Below are 22164 nucleotides of genomic sequence, written 5' to 3' on the forward strand. Positions count from 1 at the left end.
AAATGGAAGTTGTGGAAATGTCATTGTGGAATTGCATAAGAACTCAAATTGCTCTCACAAGCTAACGAATACCTAAACCCTTTTGATAAAATCTCTTTAGTTGTTATGATGTGACCATATATGAAAGCCATCTGTGATTTATCTGTTCTTACTATGCAACAAGCTTGGCACTGACAAGTTAAAAATAAAATGTATGTACATTTTAGAATGGAGAATGCGGGCATCGATCCCGCTACCTCTCGCATGCTAAGCGAGCGCTCTACCATTTGAGCTAATTCCCCTGTGTGCTCCCTCAGAATAACATTTCAAAAGTAATGTTAATGCCTTCCACACTTTATTTGACGTCAAATTGCCCATTATATGAGTGTTCAGTTCACTCCTAACTGATGCCTTACCTCCACTTAGGGGATGTTTTACAGTTCAGGTTGGCCTGTTTAGTACTTGAATAGGAGTAATATCGCTGTATGTTAATCTAGACTAATGCCCTACCTAATCTTGAAGTTACATTTCCCACCAATGGGAAACCAAAGATATAAAATTTTTGGGAGTTATTGCATGTCTAATGCAAGATTAATTGCCATATTATGAGAGCCAATGAAATAATCCTGCAAAAATTACGCGTTTTCGCCCAACGTGGGGCTCGAACCCACGACCCTGAGATTAAGAGTCTCATGCTCTACCGACTGAGCTAGCCGGGCTCCCTTTTTAGTATGCAAACTGATCGTTTTTCATTAAGAAAACCAGTTCCTGGATATTCCTCAACTCTTGTTTTTCAAGGAACTTATCATTTATAGATCCCTCAGTGGACAGAGTGTCAAGTAAATTGAGACAAAATTGAAATGGAAGTTGTGGACATGTCATTGTGAGATTGCATAAGAACTCAAATTGCTCTCACAAGCTAACGAATACCTAAACCCTTTTGATAAAACCCCTTTAGTTGTTATGATGTGACCATATATGAAAGCCATCTGTGATTCATCTGTTCTTACTATGCAACAAGCTTGGCACTGACAAGTTAAAAATAAAATGTATGTACATTTTAGAATGGAGAATGCGGGCATCGATCCCGCTACCTCTCGCATGCTAAGCGAGCGCTCTACCATTTGAGCTAATTCCCCTGTGGACTCCCTCAAAATAACATTTCAAAAGTAATGTTAATGCCTACCACACTTTATTTGACGTCAAATTGCCCATTACATGAGTGTTCAGTTCACTCCTAACTGATGCCTTACCTCCACTTAGGGGATGTTTTACAGTTCAGGTTGGCCTGTTTAGTACTTGAATAGGAGTAATATCGCTGTATGTTAATCTAGACTAATGCCCTACCTAATCTTGAAGTTACATTTCCCACCAATGGGAAACCAAAGATATACAATTTTTGGGAGTTATTGCATGTCTAATGCAAGATTAATTGCCATATTATGAGAGCCAATGAAATAATCCTGCAAAAATTACGCGTTTTCGCCCAACGTGGGGCTCGAACCCACGACCCTGAGATTAAGAGTCTCATGCTCTACCGACTGAGATAGCCGGGCTCCCTCTTTAAAGTAGTATGCAAACTGATCGTTTTTCATTAAGAAAACCAGTTCCTGGATATTCCTCAACTCTTGTTTTTCAAGGAACTTATCATTTATAGATCCCTCAGTGGACAGAGTGTCAAGTAAAATGAGACAAAATTGAAATGGAAGTTGTGGAAATGTCATTGTGAGATTGCATAAGAACTCAAATTGCTCTCACAAGCTAACGAATACCTAAACCCTTTTGATAAAACCCCTTTAGTTGTTATGATGTGACCATATATGAAAGCCATCTGTGATTTATCTGTTCTTACTATGCAACAAGCTTGGCACTGACAAGTTAAAAATAAAATGTATGTACATTTTAGAATCGGGGCATCGATCCCGCTACCTCTCGCATGCTAAGCGAGCGCTCTACTATTTGAGCTAATTCCCCTTTGTGCTCTCCTCAGAATAACATTTCAAAAGTAATGTTAATGCCTTCCACACTTTATTTGAAGTCAAATTGCCCATTACATGAGTGTTCAGTTCACTCCTAACTGATGCCTTACCTCCACTTAGGGGATGTTTTACAGTTCAGGTTGGCCTGTTTAGTACTTGAATAGGAGTAATATCGCTGTATGTTAATCTAGACTAATGCCCTACCTAATCTTGAAGTTACATTTCCCACCAATGGGAAACCAAAGATATACAATTTTGGGGAGTTATTGCATGTATAATGCAAGATTAATTGCCATATTATGAGAGCCAATGCAATAATCCTGCAAAAATTACTTGTTGTCGCCCAACGTGGGGCCCCACGACCCTGAGATTAAGAGTCTCATGCTCTACCGAGTGAGCTAGCCGGGCTCCCTCTATAAAGTAGTATGCAAACTGATCGATTTTCATTAAGAAAACCAGTTCCTGGATATTCCTCAACTCTTGTTTTTCAAGGAACTTATCATTTATAGATCCCTCAGTGGACAGAGTGTCAAGTAAAATGAGACAAAATTGAAATGGAAGTTGTGGAAATGTCATTGTGAGATTGCATAAGAACTCAAATTGCTCTCACAAGCTAACGAATACCTAAACCCTTTTGATAAAACCCCTTTAGTTGTTATGATGTGACCATATATGAAAGCCATCTGTGATTTATCTGTTCTTACTATGCAACAAGCTTGGCAATGACAATTTAAAAATAAAATGTATGTACATTTTAGAATGGAGAATGCGGGCATCGATCCCGCTACCTCTCGCATGCTAAGCGAGCTCTCTACCATTTGAGCTAATTCCCCTGTGTGCTCCCTCAGAATAACATTTCAAAAGTAATGTTAATGCCTTCCACACTTTATTTGACGTCAAATTGCCCATTACATGAGTGTTCAGTTCACTCCTAACTGATGCCTTACCTCCACTTAGGGGATGTTTTACAGTTCAGGTTGGCCTGTTTAGTACTTGAATAGGAGTAATATCGCTGTATGTTAATCTAGACTAATGCCCTACCTAATCTTAAAGTTACATTTCCCACCAATGGGAAACCAAAGATATACAATTTTGGGGAGTTATTGCATGACATACCTTCAGCCGTGAGGTGAACGGCCAGCGGCAGGCTTCTGTTCCGCCGTGAGGGAAACGGCCAGCGGCAGCACGACCAGGCTCCCGGGGAACCACAACACCCAGGTGCCCCGGCGGCGGGTGTGACGTCGCACGAGTACCCGGAGGCGCCTAAAAGCACGGAGCCCCCAGAGCTCCTTGTGGGACATACCTTGAGCCGTGAGGTGAACGGCCAGCGGCAGGCTTCTGTTCCGCCGTGAGGGAAACGGCCAGCGGCAGCACGACCAGGCTCCCGGGGAACCACAACACCCAGGTGCCCCAGCGGCGGGTGTGACGACGCACGAGCGCCCGGAGGCGCCTAAAAGCACGAGCGCCCAGAGCTCCTTGGGGGACATACCTTGAGCCGTGAGGTGAACGGCCAGCGGCAGGCTTCTGTTCCGCCGTGAGGGAAACGGCCAGCGGCAGCACGACCAGGCTCCCGGGGAACCGCAACACCCAGTTGCCCCGGCGGCGGGTGTGACGACGCACGAGCGCCCGGAGGCGCCTAAAAGCACGGAACGCCCCTCGCACCCGCGAGTCGCGCGCGGAAGAAGCCCGGGACAAGGGCGGGACCCTCTGTGGCCGTCCGGGACAGGAGGAGGCAGGGCAGGGCCACGACCCTTGGCAGTTCGGTCTATGGTTTATAACTACTCGCAGTGAGTGTCTAATTACTCTTCTACCCATTTGTATACATTATTCACACCCATCGTGCAAATGGCAAAATTGCGCTCTGTGAAAGCCCCTGCTTTAACCGGGACTATGGACAATTACATGGTTAAAATGGTTACTAAGATAAACTCTGAACGCCGTCAATCGCTTAGTCGGATTAGCCCACCTGCTTCGCCCACAGCAGATCTTACTGCTTTAGACAATATTGACACTGTTAACGGAGACGAGAGTATGTCAGCTGTTCCTCCCCTTGTTTTGGACATCAACACCGCTTCTTCTTCGGCTTCTTCTTCGGTGGATATCCTTGATAGTAATGCCATATTGTCATCTTCTCCTACCGCTGCCCCGCCTTTGACTCGCCGCCCAGTTAGGGCCTGTAGAAGACTGATCACCAAGCGTGGGGGGCAACGCAAAAAGAAAACTGTAACCTCTCAGTCTGTTTGGGATGAGGTAACAAATAATAATAGTACTATGGGGGGTCAGGCAGCTGTGAATAATGATCAGATTCAGCTGCTCGTGGACACAATGACCGCTAAGATGGAGTTAATGATTGAATCCCTGCTCGCGAAAGTTGACATGGTAACAAAAGAGGTCGCCAGATTAAGCAGTTTATTTTTTCCACCAGCTCAAGCTATCACTGAAAACATCGCAAATGCTAATCCGAGTGATCCTTCTGAGGGCGCTGGAACAAACAGGAAGGGGGTCGACTACAAATTAGACCAAGTCTCTAAAGAGGTTTCCAGGCTTGGGTGCCTCCTATCCACACATCTGTCACAGACTAAGCCGCCTCAGACCGTTGGACCTGAGATAACCACCACGTCAGTTGTCTCTGGTCCAAAAAGCGGCAAGGGGGGTAAAGGCGCCTCGATGGGCCAATCTGCCACTTGCATGACCTCTGCTCAACCTCGACCAAGACCTGATACCATTGCTCCCACTCTACAGAAGGAAACAGCCGCTAGTAAAGCAGGCGAAAGTAGTTTGGGGAGGGCAACGGGGAGGAAAAAACCTGTCGTAAACTTACCCCCTGACTGTGCACCATACACAGTGGTTTTAACAAATGTCCCGCCAGTAGACCCTAACTCTTTTGAAGCACGAGATGAGCTGACCAGCTCACTGGGCAATAAAGTCATTGCATGGCTAAATAAATTCTGCAGGTTTCCCACCTCTTTTTGTAATGACATATTGTCAGTGCGCAGGGTTGACTGGATCGGCACCTCAAGAAAATTATGCAGAGGTGACTGTGTGATTGTAAATCTAAGACACCCGCAGCACGTCGCAACTGTTTTGTTGAGGGCCGCCTCTTTACCAGTTACTGAGGACAATATAAATGTGCGCCCGCTGGGGTATTTTTACAACCACCTGAACATGAATCTTACTCCGAATTCTTATGTTCGTCATCAAACCCCTGTTTACCCCTCAAATAGGCAGGTCTGTTTGCCTGGGATGCATCAAGATCATCAACCATCTGTGATTATGGACTCTTACTGCTATAACCCTTGCAGGCCCAACTTACAATCTCCCCCAGTTTTGTCTTTATTTAATCGGTTTGCCCCCATTTCATCTTTAAGTGAAAATGATTGACTGTCTACAAATGAGGGTCCCTCAAACGAACATTGCCGGATAGCGACCTGGAACATTGCCGGTATTAGGGCCAAGGCAGGGATCGATGAATGGACGAAAATATTAAAGTCCTTTGATATCCTTGCATTACAGGAAACCTGGGACCTATCGAATAGTTTTTCCTTGGACGGTTATAAACATTTTTTTCTATCTGCTACTAGAGAAAGGGCAGGCAGACCAAGGGGGGGTTTGTTAACCCTGTTTAAAAAACGTCTCTTACCGGGGTTCTAACTCAACACAACTCTGGTTCTAAGAACTGTTTGATCGTCGAATTCAATCCTCCTTCTTTTTCGACGATTTTGTTTATTAACTTTTATAATTCCAGTCCTAATGAGGACACTAGGCAGAACCTAGATATCATTGATTCCTTTTTGTCAGTCTACAGATAGGAGTAATATCGCTGTTTGTTAATCTAGACTAATGCCCTACCTAATCTTGAAGTTACATTTCCCACCAATGGGAAACCAAAGATATACTATTTTGGGGAGTTATTGCATGTCTAATGCAAGATTAATTGCCATATTATGAGATCCAATGCAATAATCCTGCAAAAATTACTCGTTTTTGCCGAACGTGGGGCTCGAACCCACGACCCTGAGATTAAGAGTCTCATGCTCTACCGACTGAGCTAGCCGGGCTCCCTCTTTAAAGTAGTATGCAAACTGATCGTTTTTCATTAAGAAAACCAGTTCCTGGATATTCCTCAACTCTTGTTTTTCAAGGAACTTATCATTTATAGATCCCTCAGTGGACAGAGTGTCAAGTAAAATGAGACAAAATTGAAATGGAAGTTGTGGAAATGTCATTGTGAGATTGCATAAGAACTCAAATTGCTCTCACAAGCTAACGAATACCTAAACCCTTTTGATAAAATCTCATTAGTTGTTATGATGTGACCATATATGAAAGCCATCTGTGATTTTTCTGTTCTTACTATGCAACAAGCTTGGCAATGACAAGTTAAAAATAAAATGTATGTACATTTTAGAATGGAGAATGCGGGCATAAATCCCGCTACCTCTCGCATGCTAAGTGAGCGCTCTACCATTTGAGCTAATTCCCCTGTGTGCTCACTCAGAATTACATTTCAAAAGTAATGTTAATGCCTACAACACTTTATTTGAAGTCAAATTGCCCATTACATGAGTGTTCAGTTCACTCCTAACTGATGCCTTACCTCCACTTAGGGGATGTTTTACAGTTCAGGTTGGCCTGTTTAGTACTTGAATAGGAGTAATATCGCTGTATGTTAATCTAGACTAATGCCATACCTAATCTTGAAGTTACATTTCCCACCAATGGGAAACCAAAGATATACAATTTTGGGGAGTTATTGCATGTATAATGCAAGATTAATTGCCATATTATGAGAGCCAATGCAATAATCCTGCAAAAATTACTTGTTGTCGCCCAACGTGGGGCCCCACGACCCTGAGATTAAGAGTCTCATGCTCTACCGAGTGAGCTAGCCGGGCTCCCTCTATAAAGTAGTATGCAAACTGATCGTTTTTCATTAAGAAAACCAGTTCCTGGATATTCCTCAACTCTTGTTTTTCAAGGAACTTATCATTTATAGATCCCTCAGTGGACAGAGTGTCAAGTAAAATGAGACAAAATTGAAATGGAAGTTGTGGAAATGTTATTGTGAGATTGCATAAGAACTCAAATTGCTCTCACAAGCTAACGAATACCTAAACCCTTTTGATAAAATCTCATTAGTTGTTATGATGTGACCATATATGAAAGCCATCTGTGATTTTTCTGTTCTTACTATGCAACAAGCTTGGCAATGACAAGTTAAAAATAAAATGTATGTACATTTTAGAATGGAGAATGCGGGCATAAATCCCGCTACCTCTCGCATGCTAAGCGAGCGCTCTACCATTTGAGCTAATTCCCCTGTGGGCTCCCTCAGAATAACATTTCAAAAGTAATGTTAATGCCTACCACACTTTATTTGACGTCAAATTGCCCATTACATGAGTGTTCAGTTCACTCCTAACTGATGCCTTACCTCCACTTAGGGGATGTTTTACAGTTCAGGTTGGCCTGTTTAGTACTTGAATAGGAGTAATATCGCTGTATGTTAATCTAGACTAATGCCCTACCTAATCTTGAAGTTACATTTCCCACCAATGGGAAACCAAAGATATACATTTTTGGGGAGTTATTGCATGTCTAATGCAAGATTAATTGCCATATTATGAGATCCAATGCAATAATCCTGCAAAAATTACTCGTTTTCGCCCAACGTGGGGCTCGAACCCATGACCCTGAGATTAAGAGTCTCATGCTCTACCGACTGAGCTAGCCGGGCTCCCTCTTTAAAGTAGTATGCAAACTGAACATTTTTCATTAAGAAAACCAGTTCCTGGATATTCCTCAACTCTTGTTTTTCAAGGAACTTATCATTTATAGATCCCTCAGTGGACAGAATGTCAAGTAAAATGAGACAAAATTGAAATGGAAGTTGTGGAAATGTCATTGTGGAATTGCATAAGAACTCAAATTGCTCTCACAAGCTAACGAATACCTAAACCCTTTTGATAAAATCTCTTTAGTTGTTATGATGTGACCATATATGAAAGCCATCTGTGATTTATCTGTTCTTACTATGCAACAAGCTTGGCACTGACAAGTTAAAAATAAAATGTATGTACATTTTAGAATGGAGAATGCGGGCATCGATCCCGCTACCTCTCGCATGCTAAGCGAGCGCTCTACCATTTGAGCTAATTCCCCTGTGTGCTCCCTCAGAATAACATTTCAAAAGTAATGTTAATGCCTTCCACACTTTATTTGACGTCAAATTGCCCATTATATGAGTGTTCAGTTCACTCCTAACTGATGCCTTACCTCCACTTAGGGGATGTTTTACAGTTCAGGTTGGCCTGTTTAGTACTTGAATAGGAGTAATATCGCTGTATGTTAATCTAGACTAATGCCCTACCTAATCTTGAAGTTACATTTCCCACCAATGGGAAACCAAAGATATACAATTTTTGGGAGTTATTGCATGTCTAATGCAAGATTAATTGCCATATTATGAGAGCCAATGAAATAATCCTGCAAAAATTACGCGTTTTCGCCAAACGTGGGGCTCGAACCCACGACCCTGAGATTAAGAGTCTCATGCTCTACCGACTGAGCTAGCCGGGCTCCCTCTTTAAAGTAGTATGCAAACTGATCGTTTTTCATTAAGAAAACCAGTTCCTGGATATTCCTCAACTCTTGTTTTTCAAGGAACTTATCATTTATAGATCCCTCAGTGGACAGAGTGTCAAGTAAATTGAGACAAAATTGAAATGGAAGTTGTGGAAATGTCATTGTGAGATTGCATAAGAACTCAAATTGCTCTCACAAGCTAACGAATACCTAAACCCTTTTGATAAAACCCCTTTAGCTGTTATGATGTGACCATATATGAAAGCCATCTGTGATTTATCTGTTCTTACTATGCAACAAGCTTGGCACTGACAAGTTAAAAATAAAATGTATGTACATTTTAGAATGGAGAATGCGGGCATCGATCCCGCTACCTCTCGGATGCTAAGCGAGCGCTCTACCATTTGAGCTAATTCCCCTGTGTGCTCTCCTCAGAATAACATTTCAAAAGTAATGTTAATGCCTTCCACACTTTATTTGAAGTCAAATTGCCCATTACATGAGTGTTCAGTTCACTCCTAACTGATGCCTTACCTCCACTTAGGGGATGTTTTACAGTTCAGGTTGGCCTGTTTAGTACTTGAATAGGAGTAATATCGCTGTATGTTAATCTAGACTAATGCCCTACCTAATCTTGAAGTTACATTTCCCACCAATGGGAAACCAAAGATATACAATTTTTGGGAGTTATTGCATGTATAATGCAAGATTAATTGCCATATTATGAGAGCCAATGCAATAATCCTGCAAAAATTTCTTGTTTTCGCCCAACGTGGGGCCCCACGACCCTGAGATTAAGAGTCTCATGCTCTACCGAGTGAGCTAGCCGGGCTCCCTCTATAAAGTAGTATGCAAACTGATCGTTTTTCATTAAGAAAACCAGTTCCTGGATATTCCTCAACTCTTGTTTTTCAAGGAACTTATCATTTATAGATCCCTCAGTGGACAGAGTGTCAAGTAAAATGAGACAAAATTGAAATGGAAGTTGTGGAAATGTCATTGTGAGATTGCATAAGAACTCAAATTGCTCTCACAAGCTAACGAATACCTAAACCCTTTTGATAAAACCGCTTTAGTTGTTATGATGTGACCATATATGAAAGCCATCTGTGATTTATCTGTTCTTACTATGCAACAAGCTTGCCAATGACAAGTTAAAAATAAAATGTATGTACATTTTAGAATGGAGAATGCGGGCATCAATCCCGCTACCTCTCGCATGCTAAGCGAGCGCTCTACCATTTGAGCTAATTCCCCTGTGGACTCCCTCAAAATAACATTTCAAAAGTAATGTTAATGCCTACCACACTTTATTTGACGTCAAATTGCCCATTACATGAGTGTTCAGTTCACTCCTAACTGATGCCTTACCTCCACTTAGGGGATGTTTTACAGTTCAGGTTGGCCTGTTTAGTACTTGAATAGGAGTAATATCGCTGTATGTTAATCTAGACTAATGCCCTACCTAATCTTGAAGTTACATTTCCCACCAATGGGAAACCAAAGATATACAATTTTTGGGAGTTATTGCATGTCTAATGCAAGATTAATTGCCATATTATGAGAGCCAATGAAATAATCCTGCAAAAATTACGCGTTTTCGCCCAACGTGGGGCTCGAACCCACGACCCTGAGATTAAGAGTCTCATGCTCTACCGACTGAGATAGCCGGGCTCCCTCTTTAAAGTAGTATGCAAACTGATCGTTTTTCATTAAGAAAACCAGTTCCTGGATATTCCTCAACTCTTGTTTTTCAAGGAACTTATCATTTATAGATCCCTCAGTGGACAGAGTGTCAAGTAAAATGAGACAAAATTGAAATGGAAGTTGTGGAAATGTCATTGTGAGATTGCATAAGAACTCAAATTGCTCTCACAAGCTAACGAATACCTAAACCCTTTTGATAAAACCCCTTTAGTTGTTATGATGTGACCATATATGAAAGCCATCTGTGATTTATCTGTTCTTACTATGCAACAAGCTTGGCACTGACAAGTTAAAAATAAAATGTATGTACATTTTAGAATGGGGGCATCGATCCCGCTACCTCTCGCATGCTAAGCGAGCGCTCTACCATTTGAGCTAATTCCCCTTTGTGCTCTCCTCAGAATAACATTTCAAAAGTAATGTTAATGCCTTCCACACTTTATTTGAAGTCAAATTGCCCATTACATGAGTGTTCAGTTCACTCCTAACTGATGCCTTACCTCCACTTAGGGGATGTTTTACAGTTCAGGTTGGCCTGTTTAGTACTTGAATAGGAGTAATATCGCTGTATGTTAATCTAGACTAATGCCCTACCTAATCTTGAAGTTACATTTCCCACCAATGGGAAACCAAAGATATACAATTTTGGGGAGTTATTGCATGTATAATGCAAGATTAATTGCCATATTATGAGAGCCAATGCAATAATCCTGCAAAAATTACTTGTTGTCGCCCAACGTGGGGCCCCACGACCCTGAGATTAAGAGTCTCATGCTCTACCGAGTGAGCTAGCCGGGCTCCCTCTATAAAGTAGTATGCAAACTGATCGATTTTCATTAAGAAAACCAGTTCCTGGATATTCCTCAACTCTTGTTTTTCAAGGAACTTATCATTTATAGATCCCTCAGTGGACAGAGTGTCAAGTAAAATGAGACAAAATTGAAATGGAAGTTGTGGAAATGTCATTGTGAGATTGCATAAGAACTCAAATTGCTCTCACAAGCTAACGAATACCTAAACCCTTTTGATAAAATCTCATTAGTTGTTATGATGTGACCATATATGAAAGCCATCTGTGATTTTTCTGTTCTTACTATGCAACAAGCTTGGCAATGACAAGTTAAAAATAAAATGTATGTACATTTTAGAATGGAGAATGCGGGCATAAATCCCGCTACCTCTCGCATGCTAAGCGAGCGCTCTACCATTTGAGGTAATTCCCCTGTGTGCTCACTCAGAATTACATTTCAAAAGTAATGTTAATGCCTACAACCCTTTATTTGAAGTCAAATTGCCCATTACATGAGTGTTCAGTTCACTCCTAACTGATGCCTTACCTCCACTTAGGGGATGTTTTACAGTTCAGGTTGGCCTGTTTAGTACTTGAATAGGAGTAATATCGCTGTATGTTAATCTAGACTAATGCCCTACCTAATCTTGAAGTTACATTTCCCACCAATGGGAAACCAAAGATATACAATTTTTGGGAGTTATTGCATGTATAATGCAAGATTAATTGCCATATTATGAGAGCCAATGCAATAATCCTGCAAAAATTTCTTGTTTTCGCCCAACGTGGGGCCCCACGACCCTGAGATTAAGAGTCTCATGCTCTACCGAGTGAGCTAGCCGGGCTCCCTCTATAAAGTAGTATGCAAACTGATCGTTTTTCATTAAGAAAACCAGTTCCTGGATATTCCTCAACTCTTGTTTTTCAAGGAACTTATCATTTATAGATCCCTCAGTGGACAGAGTGTCAAGTAAAATGAGACAAAATTGAAATGGAAGTTGTGGAAATGTCATTGTGAGATTGCATAAGAACTCAAATTGCTCTCACAAGCTAACGAATACCTAAACCCTTTTGATAAAACCGCTTTAGTTGTTATGATGTGACCATATATGAAAGCCATCTGTGATTTATCTGTTCTTACTATGCAACAAGCTTGCCAATGACAAGTTAAAAATAAAATGTATGTACATTTTAGAATGGAGAATGCGGGCATCAATCCCGCTACCTCTCGCATGCTAAGCGAGCACTCTACCATTTGAGCTAATTCCCCTGTGGACTCCCTCAAAATAACATTTCAAAAGTAATGTTAATGCCTACCACACTTTATTTGACGTCAAATTGCCCATTACATGAGTGTTCAGTTCACTCCTAACTGATGCCTTACCTCCACTTAGGGGATGTTTTACAGTTCAGGTTGGCCTGTTTAGTACTTGAATAGGAGTAATATCGCTGTATGTTAATCTAGACTAATGCCCTACCTAATCTTGAAGTTACATTTCCCACCAATGGGAAACCAAAGATATACAATTTTTGGGAGTTATTGCATGTATAATGCAAGATTAATTGCCATATTATGAGAGCCAATGCAATAATCCTGCAAAAATTTCTTGTTTTCGCCCAACGTGGGGCCCCACGACCCTGAGATTAAGAGTCTCATGCTCTACCGAGTGAGCTAGCCGGGCTCCCTCTATAAAGTAGTATGCAAACTGATCGATTTTCATTAAGAAAACCAGTTCCTGGATATTCCTCAACTCTTGTTTTTCAAGGAACTTATCATTTATAGATCCCTCAGTGGACAGAGTGTCAAGTAAAATGAGACAAAATTGAAATGGAAGTTGTGGAAATGTCATTGTGAGATTGCATAAGAACTCAAATTGCTCTCACAAGCTAACGAATACCTAAACCCTTTTGATAAAACCCCTTTAGTTGTTATGATGTGACCATATATGAAAGCCATCTGTGATTTATCTGTTCTTACTATGCAACAAGCTTGGCACTGACAAGTTAAAAATAAAATGTATGTACATTTTAGAATGGAGAATGCGGGCATCGATCCCGCTACCTCTCGCATGCTAAGCGAGCGCTCTACCATTTGAGCTAATTCCCCTTTGTGCTCTCCTCAGAATAACATTTCAAAAGTAATGTTAATGCCTCCACACTTTATTTGAAGTCAAATTGCCCATTACATGAGTGTTCAGTTCACTCCTAACTGATGCCTTACCTCCACTTAGGGGATGTTTTACAGTTCAGGTTGGCCTGTTTAGTACTTGAATAGGAGTAATATCGCTGTATGTTAATCTAGACTAATGCCCTACCTAATCTTGAAGTTACATTTCCCACCAATGGGAAACCAAAGATATACAATTTTGGGGAGTTATTGCATGTATAATGCAAGATTAATTGCCATATTATGAGAGTCAATGCAATAATCCTGCAAAAATTACTTGTTGTCGCCCAACGTGGGGCCCCACGACCCTGAGATTAAGAGTCTCATGCTCTACCGAGTGAGCTAGCCGGGCTCCCTCTATAAAGTAGTATGCAAACTGATCGATTTTCATTAAGAAAACCAGTTCCTGGATATTCCTCAACTCTTGTTTTTCAAGGAACTTATCATTTATAGATCCCTCAGTGGACAGAGTGTCAAGTAAAATGAGACAAAATTGAAATGGAAGTTGTGGAAATGTCATTGTGAGATTGCATAAGAACTCAAATTGCTCTCACAAGCTAACGAATACCTAAACCCTTTTGATAAAATCTCATTAGTTGTTATGATGTTACCATATATGAAAGCCATCTGTGATTTTTCTGTTCTTACTATGCAACAAGCTTGGCAATGACAAGTTAAAAATAAAATGTATGTACATTTTAGAATGGAGAATGCGGGCATAAATCCCGCTACCTCTCGCATGCTAAGCGAGCGCTCTACCATTTGAGGTAATTCCCCTGTGTGCTCACTCAGAATTACATTTCAAAAGTAATGTTAATGCCTACAACACTTTATTTGAAGTCAAATTGCCCATTACATGAGTGTTCAGTTCACTCCTAACTGATGCCTTACCTCCACTTAGGGGATGTTTTACAGTTCAGGTTGGCCTGTTTAGTACTTGAATAGGAGTAATATCGCTGTTTGTTAATCTAGACTAATGCCCTACCTAATCTTGAAGTTACATTTCCCACCAATGGGAAACCAAAGATATACTATTTTGGGGAGTTATTGCATGTCTAATGCAAGATTAATTGCCATATTATGAGATCCAATGCAATAATCCTGCAAAAATTACTCGTTTTTGCCGAACGTGGGGCTCAAACCCACGACCCTGAGATAAAGAGTCTCATGCTCTACCGTCTGAGCTAGCCGGGCTCCCTCTTTAAAGCAGTATGCAAACTGATCGTTTTTCATTAAGAAAACCAGTTCCTGGATATTCCTCAACTCTTGTTTTTCAAGGAACTTATCATTTATAGATCCCTCAGTGGACAGAGTGTCAAGTAAAATGAGATAAAATTGAAATGGAAGTTGTGGAAATGTCATTGTGAGATTGCATAAGAACTCAAATTGCTCTCACAAGCTAACGAATACCTAAACCCTTTTGATAAAATCTCATTAGTTGTTATGATGTGACCATATATGAAAGCCATCTGTGATTTTTCTGTTCTTACTATGCAACAAGCTTGGCAATGACAAGTTAAAAATAAAATGTATGTACATTTTAGAATGGAGAATGCGGGCATACATCCCGCTACCTCTCGCATGCTAAGTGAGCGCTCTACCATTTGAGCTAATTCCCCTGTGTGCTCACTCAGAATTACATTTCAAAAGTAATGTTAATGCCTACAACACTTTATTTGAAGTCAAATTGCCCATTACATGAGTGTTCAGTTCACTCCTAACTGATGCCTTACCTCCACTTAGGGGATGTTTTACAGTTCAGGTTGGCCTGTTTAGTACTTGAATAGGAGTAATATCGCTGTATGTTAATCTAGACTAATGCCCTACCTAATCTTGAAGTTACATTTCCCACCAATGGGAAACCAAAGATATACAATTTTGGGGAGTTATTGCATGTATAATGCAAGATTAATTGCCATATTATGAGAGCCAATGCAATAATCCTGCAAAAATTACTTGTTGTCTCCCAACGTGGGGCCCCACGACCCTGAGATTAAGAGTCTCATGCTCTACCGAGTGAGCTAGCCGGGCTCCCTCTATAAAGTAGTATGCAAACTGATCGTTTTTCATTAAGAAAACCAGTTCCTGGATATTCCTCAACTCTTGTTTTTCAAGGAACTTATCATTTATAGATCCCTCAGTGGACAGAGTGTCAAGTAAAATGAGACAAAATTGAAATGGAAGTTGTGGAAATGTCATTGTGAGATTGCATAAGAACTCAAATTGCTCTCACAAGCTAACGAATACCTAAACCCTTTTGATAAAATCTCATTAGTTGTTATGATGTGACCATATATGAAAGCCATCTGTGATTTTTCTGTTCTTACTATGCAACAAGCTTGGCAATGACAAGTTAAAAATAAAATGTATGTACATTTTAGAATGGAGAATGCGGGCATAAATCCCGCCACCTCTCGCATGCTAAGCGAGCGCTCTACCATTTGAGGTAATTCCCCTGTGTGCTCACTCAGAATTACATTTCAAAAGTAATGTTAATGCCTACAACACTTTATTTGAAGTCAAATTGCCCATTACATGAGTGTTCAGTTCACTCCTAACTGATGCCTTACCTCCACTTAGGGGATGTTTTACAGTTCAGGTTGGCCTGTTTAGTACTTGAATAGGAGTAATATCGCTGTATGTTAATCTAGACTAATGCCCTACCTAATCTTGAAGTTACATTTCCCACCAATGGGAAACCAAAGATATACAATTTTTGGGAGTTATTGCATGTCTAATGCAAGATTAATTGCCATATTATGAGAGCCAATGAAATAATCCTGCAAAAATTATGCGTTTTCCCCCAACGTGGGGCTCGAACCCACGACCCTGAGATTAAGAGTCTCATGCTCTACCAACTGAGATAGCCGGGCTCCCTCTTTAAAGTAGTATGCAAACTGATCGTTTTTCATTAAGAAAACCAGTTCCTGGATATTCCTCAACTCTTGTTTTTCAAGGAACTTATCATTTATAGATCCCTCAGTGGACAGAGTGTCAAGTAAAATGAGACAAAATTGAAATGGAAGTTGTGGAAATGTCATTGTGAGATTGCATAAGAACTCAAATTGCTCTCACAAGCTAACGAATACCTAAACCCTTTTGATAAAACCCCTTTAGTTGTTATGATGTGACCATATATGAAAGCCATCTGTGATTTATCTGTTCTTACTATGCAACAAGCTTGGCACTGACAAGTTAAAAATAAAATGTACGTACATTTTAGAATGGAGAATGCGGGGATCGATCCCGCTACCTCTCGCATGCTAAGCGAGCGCTCTACCATTTGAGCTAATTCCCCTTTGTGCTCTCCTCAGAATAACATTTCAAAAGTAATGTTAATGCCTTCCACACTTTATTTGAAGTCAAATTGCCCATTACATGAGTGTTCAGTTCACTCCTAACTGATGCCTTACCTCCACTTAGGGGATGTTTTACAGTTCAGGTTGGCCTGTTTAGTACTTGAATAGGAGTAATATCGCTGTATGTTAATCTAGACTAATGCCCTACCTAATCTTGAAGTTACATTTCCCACCAATGGGAAACCAAAGATATACTATTTTGGGGAGTTATTGCATGTCTAATGCAAGATTAATTGCCATATTATGAGATCCAATGCGATAATCCTGCAAAAATTACTCGTTTTCGCCGAACGTGGGGCTCAAACCCACGACCCTGAGATAAAGAGTCTCATGCTCTACCGTCTGAGCTAGCCGGGCTCCCTCTTTAAAGCAGTATGCAAACTGATCGTTTTTCATTAAGAAAACCAGTTCCTGGATATTCCTCAACTCTTGTTTTTCAAGGAACTTATCATTTATAGATCCCTCAGTGGACAGAGTGTCAAGTAAAATGAGACAAAATTGAAATGGAAGTTGTGGAAATGTCATTGTGAGATTGCATAAGAACTCAAATTGCTCTCACAAGCTAACGAATACCTAAACCCTTTTGATAAAATCTCATTAGTTGTTATGATGTGACCATATATGAAAGCCATCTGTGATTTTTCTGTTCTTACTATGCAACAAGCTTGGCAATGACAAGTTAAAAATAAAATGTATGTACATTTTAGAATGGAGAATGCGGGCATAAATCCCGCTACCTCTCGCATGCTAAGTGAGCGCTCTACCATTTGAGCTAATTCCCCTGTGTGCTCACTCAGAATTACATTTCAAAAGTAATGTTAATGCCTACAACACTTTATTTGAAGTCAAATTGCCCATTACATGAGTGTTCAGTTCACTCCTAACTGATGCCTTACCTCCACTTAGGGGATGTTTTACAGTTCAGGTTGGCCTGTTTAGTACTTGAATAGGAGTAATATCGCTGTATGTTAATCTAGACTAATGCCCTACCTAATCTTGAAGTTACATTTCCCACCAATGGGAAACCAAAGATATACAATTTTGGGGAGTTATTGCATGTATAATGCAAGATTAATTGCCATATTATGAGAGCCAATGCAATAATCCTGCAAAAATTACTTGTTGTCGCCCAACGTGGGGCCCCACGACCCTGAGATTAAGAGTCTCATGCTCTACCGAGTGAGCTAGCCGGGCTCCCTCTATAAAGTAGTATGCAAACTGATCGTTTTTCATTAAGAAAACCAGTTCCTGGATATTCCTCAACTCTTGTTTTTCAAGGAACTTATCATTTATAGATCCCTCAGTGGACAGAGTGTCAAGTAAAATGAGACAAAATTGAAATGGAAGTTGTGGAAATGTCATTGTGAGATTGCATAAGAACTCAAATTGCTCTCACAAGCTAACGAATACCTAAACCCTTTTGATAAAATCTCATTAGTTGTTATGATGTGACCATATATGAAAGCCATCTGTGATTTTTCTGTTCTTACTATGCAACAAGCTTGGCAATGACAAGTTAAAAATAAAATGTATGTACATTTTAGAATGGAGAATGCGGGCATAAATCCCGCTACCTCTCGCATGCTAAGCGAGCGCTCTACCATTTGAGGTAATTCCCCTGTGTGCTCACTCAGAATTACATTTCAAAAGTAATGTTAATGCCTACAACACTTTATTTGAAGTCAAATTGCCCATTACATGAGTGTTCAGTTCACTCCTAACTGATGCCTTACCTCCACTTAGGGGATGTTTTACAGTTCAGGTTGGCCTGTTTAGTACTTGAATAGGAGTAATATCGCTGTATGTTAATCTAGACTAATGCCCTACCTAATCTTGAAGTTACATTTCCCACCAATGGGAAACCAAAGGTATACAATTTTTGGGAGTTATTGCATGTATAATGCAAGATTAATTGCCATATTATGAGAGCCAATGCAATAATCCTGCAAAAATTTCTTGTTTTCGCCCAACGTGGGGCCCCACGACCCTGAGATTAAGAGTCTCATGCTCTACCGAGTGAGCTAGCCGGGCTCCCTCTATAAAGTAGTATGCAAACTGATCGTTTTTCATTAAGAAAACCAGTTCCTGGATATTCCTCAACTCTTGTTTTTCAAGGAACTTATCATTTATAGATCCCTCAGTGGACAGAGTGTCAAGTAAAATGAGACAAAATTGAAATGGAAGTTGTGGAAATGTCATTGTGAGATTGCATAAGAACTCAAATTGCTCTCACAAGCTAACGAATACCTAAACCCTTTTGATAAAACCGCTTTAGTTGTTATGATGTGACCATATATGAAAGCCATCTGTGATTTATCTGTTCTTACTATGCAACAAGCTTGCCAATGACAAGTTAAAAATAAAATGTATGTACATTTTAGAATGGAGAATGCGGGCATCAATCCCGCTACCTCTCGCATGCTAAGCGAGCGCTCTACCATTTGAGCTAATTCCCCTGTGGACTCCCTCAAAATAACATTTCAAAAGTAATGTTAATGCCTACCACACTTTATTTGACGTCAAATTGCCCATTACATGAGTGTTCAGTTCACTCCTAACTGATGCCTTACCTCCACTTAGGGGATGTTTTACAGTTCAGGTTGGCCTGTTTAGTACTTGAATAGGAGTAATATCGCTGTATGTTAATCTAGACTAATGCCCTACCTAATCTTGAAGTTACATTTCCCACCAATGGGAAACCAAAGATATACAATTTTTGGGAGTTATTGCATGTCTAATGCAAGATTAATTGCCATATTATGAGAGCCAATGAAATAATCCTGCAAAAATTACGCGTTTTCGCCCAACGTGGGGCTCGAACCCACGACCCTGAGATTAAGAGTCTCATGCTCTACCGACTGAGATAGCCGGGCTCCCTCTTTAAAGAAGTATGCAAACTGATCGTTTTTCATTAAGAAAACCAGTTCCTGGATATTCCTCAACTCTTGTTTTTCAAGGAACTTATCATTTATAGATCCCTCAGTGGACAGAGTGTCAAGTAAAATGAGACAAAATTGAAATGGAAGTTGTGGAAATGTCATTGTGAGATTGCATAAGAACTCAAATTGCTCTCACAAGCTAACGAATACCTAAACCCTTTTGATAAAACCCCTTTAGTTGTTTTGATGTGACCATATATGAAAGCCATCTGTGATTTATCTGTTCTTACTATGCAACAAGCTTGGCACTGACAAGTTAAAAATAAAATGTATGTACATTTTAGAATGGAGAATGCGGGCATCGATCCCGCTACCTCTCGCATGCTAAGCGAGCGCTCTACCATTTGAGCTAATTCCCCTTTGTGCTCTCCTCAGAATAACATTTCAAAAGTAATGTTAATGCCTTCCACACTTTATTTGAAGTCAAATTGCCCATTACATGAGTGTTCAGTTCACTCCTAACTGATGCCTTACCTCCACTTAGGGGATGTTTTACAGTTCAGGTTGGCCTGTTTAGTACTTGAATAGGAGTAATATCACTGTATGTTAATCTAGACTAATGCCCTACCTAATCTTGAAGTTACATTTCCCACCAATGGGAAACCAAAGATATACAATTTTGGGGAGTTATTGCATGTATAATGCAAGATTAATTGCCATATTATGAGAGTCAATGCAATAATCCTGCAAAAATTACTTGTTGTCGCCCAACGTGGGGCCCCACGACCCTGAGATTAAGAGTCTCATGCTCTACCGAGTGAGCTAGCCGGGCTCCCTCTATAAAGTAGTATGCAAACTGATCGTTTTTCATTAAGAAAACCAGTTCCTGGATATTCCTCAACTCTTGTTTTTCAAGGAACTTATCATTTATAGATCCCTCAGTGGACAGAGTGTCAAGTAAAATGAGACAAAATTGAAATGGAAGTTGTGGAAATGTCATTGTGAGATTGCATAAGAACTCAAATTGCTCTCACAAGCTAACGAATACCTAAACCCTTTTGATAAAACCGCTTTAGTTGTTATGATGTGACCATATATGAAAGCCATCTGTGATTTATCTGTTCTTACTATGCAACAAGCTTGCCAATGACAAGTTAAAAATAAAATGTATGTACATTTTAGAATGGAGAATGCGGGCATCAATCCCGCTACCTCTCGCATGCTAAGCGAGCGCTCTACCATTTGAGCTAATTCCCCTGTGGACTCCCTCAAAATAACATTTCAAAAGTAATGTTAATGCCTACCACACTTTATTTGACGTCAAATTGCCCATTACATGAGTGTTCAGTTCACTCCTAACTGATGCCTTACCTCCACTTAGGGTATGTTTTACAGTTCAGGTTGGCCTGTTTAGTACTTGAATAGGAGTAATATCGCTGTATGTTAATCTAGACTAATGCCCTACCTAATCTTGAAGTTACATTTCCCACCAATGGGAAACCAAAGATATACAATTTTTGGGAGTTATTGCATGTCTAATGCAAGATTAATTGCCATATTATGAGAGCCAATGAAATAATCCTGCAAAAATTACACGTTTTAGCCCAACGTGGGGCTCGAACCCACGACCCTGAGATTAAGAGTCTCATGCTCTACCGACTGAGATAGCCGGGCTCCCTCTTTAAAGAAGTATGCAAACTGATCGTTTTTCATTAAGAAAACCAGTTCCTGGATATTCCTCAACTCTTGTTTTTCAAGGAACTTATCATTAATAGATCCCTCAGTGGACAGAGTGTCAAGTAAAATGAGACAAAATTGAAATGGAAGTTGTGGAAATGTCATTGTGAGATTGCATAAGAACTCAAATTGCTCTCACAAGCTAACGAATACCTAAACCCTTTTGATAAAACCCCTTTAGTTGTTATGATGTGACCATATATGAAAGCCATCTGTGATTTATCTGTTCTTACTATGCAACAAGCTTGGCACTGACAAGTTAAAAATAAAATGTATGTACATTTTAGAATGGAGAATGCGGGCATCGATCCCGCTACCTCTCGCATGCTAAACGAGCGCTCTACCATTTGAGCTAATTCCCCTTTGTGCTCTCCTCAGAATAACATTTCAAAAGTAATGTTAATGCCTTCCACACTTTATTTGAAGTCAAATTGCCCATTACATGAGTGTTCAGTTCACTCCTAACTGATGCCTTACCTCCACTTAGGGGATGTTTTACAGTTCAGGTTGGCCTGTTTAGTACTTGAATAGGAGTAATATCACTGTATGTTAATCTAGACTAATGCCCTACCTAATCTTGAAGTTACATTTCCCACCAATGGGAAACCAAAGATATACAATTTTGGGGAGTTATTGCATGTATAATGCAAGATTAATTGCCATATTATGAGAGTCAATGCAATAATCCTGCAAAAATTACTTGTTGTCGCCCAACGTGGGGCCCCACGACCTAAGAAAACCAGTTCCTGGATATTCCTCAACTCTTGTTTTTCAAGGAACTTATCATTTATAGATCCCTCAGTGGACAGAGTGTCAAGTAAAATGAGACAAAATTGAAATGGAAGTTGTGGAAATGTCATTGTGAGATTGCATAAGAACTCAAATTGCTCTCACAAGCTAACGAATACCTAAACCCTTTTGATAAAACCCCTTTAGTTGTTATGATGTGACCATATATGAAAGCCATCTGTGATTTATCTGT

General features: G+C 40.2%; 14 non-coding genes across 14 annotated transcripts; all 14 read right to left on the reverse strand.

Annotated features, from left to right (window-relative positions):
• Positions 1–208: 208 nt before the first annotated feature.
• TRNAA-AGC (transfer RNA alanine (anticodon AGC)) lies at positions 209–281 on the reverse strand. Its single transcript has one exon. It is a non-coding gene; the product is annotated as a tRNA-Ala (tRNA).
• Positions 282–625: 344 nt separating this feature from the next.
• TRNAK-CUU (transfer RNA lysine (anticodon CUU)) lies at positions 626–698 on the reverse strand. The gene has a single exon. It is a non-coding gene; the product is annotated as a tRNA-Lys (tRNA).
• A 347-nt stretch (positions 699–1045) lies between these two features.
• Positions 1046–1118, reverse strand: TRNAA-AGC (transfer RNA alanine (anticodon AGC)). The gene has a single exon. It is a non-coding gene; the product is annotated as a tRNA-Ala (tRNA).
• A 344-nt stretch (positions 1119–1462) lies between these two features.
• On the reverse strand, positions 1463–1535 carry TRNAK-CUU (transfer RNA lysine (anticodon CUU)). The gene has a single exon. It is a non-coding gene; the product is annotated as a tRNA-Lys (tRNA).
• Positions 1536–5943: 4408 nt separating this feature from the next.
• Positions 5944–6016, reverse strand: TRNAK-CUU (transfer RNA lysine (anticodon CUU)). Its single transcript has one exon. It is a non-coding gene; the product is annotated as a tRNA-Lys (tRNA).
• Positions 6017–7622: 1606 nt separating this feature from the next.
• TRNAK-CUU (transfer RNA lysine (anticodon CUU)) lies at positions 7623–7695 on the reverse strand. The gene has a single exon. It is a non-coding gene; the product is annotated as a tRNA-Lys (tRNA).
• Positions 7696–8047: 352 nt separating this feature from the next.
• On the reverse strand, positions 8048–8120 carry TRNAA-AGC (transfer RNA alanine (anticodon AGC)). Its single transcript has one exon. It is a non-coding gene; the product is annotated as a tRNA-Ala (tRNA).
• A 344-nt stretch (positions 8121–8464) lies between these two features.
• Positions 8465–8537, reverse strand: TRNAK-CUU (transfer RNA lysine (anticodon CUU)). Its single transcript has one exon. It is a non-coding gene; the product is annotated as a tRNA-Lys (tRNA).
• A 1607-nt stretch (positions 8538–10144) lies between these two features.
• On the reverse strand, positions 10145–10217 carry TRNAK-CUU (transfer RNA lysine (anticodon CUU)). The gene has a single exon. It is a non-coding gene; the product is annotated as a tRNA-Lys (tRNA).
• Positions 10218–13074: 2857 nt separating this feature from the next.
• TRNAA-AGC (transfer RNA alanine (anticodon AGC)) lies at positions 13075–13147 on the reverse strand. The gene has a single exon. It is a non-coding gene; the product is annotated as a tRNA-Ala (tRNA).
• Positions 13148–16432: 3285 nt separating this feature from the next.
• TRNAA-AGC (transfer RNA alanine (anticodon AGC)) lies at positions 16433–16505 on the reverse strand. Its single transcript has one exon. It is a non-coding gene; the product is annotated as a tRNA-Ala (tRNA).
• Positions 16506–19366: 2861 nt separating this feature from the next.
• TRNAK-CUU (transfer RNA lysine (anticodon CUU)) lies at positions 19367–19439 on the reverse strand. Its single transcript has one exon. It is a non-coding gene; the product is annotated as a tRNA-Lys (tRNA).
• A 352-nt stretch (positions 19440–19791) lies between these two features.
• Positions 19792–19864, reverse strand: TRNAA-AGC (transfer RNA alanine (anticodon AGC)). The gene has a single exon. It is a non-coding gene; the product is annotated as a tRNA-Ala (tRNA).
• Positions 19865–21046: 1182 nt separating this feature from the next.
• TRNAK-CUU (transfer RNA lysine (anticodon CUU)) lies at positions 21047–21119 on the reverse strand. The gene has a single exon. It is a non-coding gene; the product is annotated as a tRNA-Lys (tRNA).
• Positions 21120–22164: the final 1045 nt, after the last annotated feature.

The sequence above is a fragment of the Lissotriton helveticus genome, chromosome 1_2 (assembly GCF_964261635.1).
Source record: "Lissotriton helveticus chromosome 1_2, aLisHel1.1, whole genome shotgun sequence".
NCBI classification, from domain to species: Eukaryota; Metazoa; Chordata; class Amphibia; order Caudata; family Salamandridae; genus Lissotriton; species Lissotriton helveticus.